Consider the following 1,162-nt stretch of genomic DNA (forward strand, 5'->3'; position numbering starts at 1 on the left):
TCTTTTGAATAAAATTTTCAAACTGTTACAAAATTATATTGTTAATGAAAATATTATAGATTTGAGAAGCATAAAGCTATGTCTCAGACATACTGTATGATTATCTTTATTGAAAATATTTTTTCATATATAATAAGATATATAATAGATATAAAGATAAAGAGTAAGACATCTATTAATGTAAAAAACAAAAAACTATATTTTTGTCTCAAGATTTAAAAAAAAAGTACTCAATTCAGTACTTCTGACGTGAGCAACCGGTCTCCATATATACCAAACGTCACCCTCTCTTCTCCCTCGTTCGTTTTCTGCATCCCTCCTCCACCTTTGCAGCTGCCCAATTGGTCACATGGGGGTCCTATCCTCCCTGTCCAACGGCCGTCAGCCAAGTGGGTTAAGACAAGTCTTCATATCCCAATAAATGATTCTAATTTCTCTCAACCTTTCGGCTGCTGTCATTCCTCGTGAAAGTATTGTGTTGCATTTGTCATTATCAGTCACACTGCTCATTTTCACTTGATCCCTGTACAACGTTTATAAAAGAGTAGTACAGTAGATAAAAAAAATCTAAAATCATACTACAGATATTTATACAATGGAATAGGTCATTTTTGTTAAGTATAAGTTTTGTGTGCAAATGTGTTTTTAAGATACAGGACAAACAGTATGTCTTTGGATGCTCAATACAATATCCTGAGAAATACATTCATCTTCATGTTAAACTTAGAAAGATTTAACTTTATATTTTGATGTGTACAAAAACTGACTGATTATTTGAGCATTTTTAAAAGAAAGAAATACCTTTACCAGTGTGCTTCAATTATTATTATTATTATTATTATTATTATTATTAGACATTAAGGCCTTATTCTTTAACAAAAACTATAGAGCCATGTATTTAAAAGTCTTGCATAAATTTATCCGTCACTTACCCATCATTAGTCTGGGTTTTCTATTTAAAAAAATAATTTCTTAACCATTTAAATTTTAAACACAAACCACTTTCATATTGCATGTTAATACTGTATACAGTATACCAAAAAGGTCTTACTGTTTTTTCTAAGAACATGCCCTTGTGCTTTTAGAATAGACTTATGACGTTGAATGCTTCGAGAATAATGAATAGGTCTCTTGTTAAGTTACAGAACAGGTGTAGACTGAA

The sequence above is a fragment of the Lepisosteus platostomus genome, chromosome 1 (genome assembly GCF_059453375.1).
Source record: "Lepisosteus platostomus isolate fLepPlt1 chromosome 1, fLepPlt1.hap1, whole genome shotgun sequence".
NCBI lineage: Eukaryota > Metazoa > Chordata > Actinopteri > Semionotiformes > Lepisosteidae > Lepisosteus > Lepisosteus platostomus.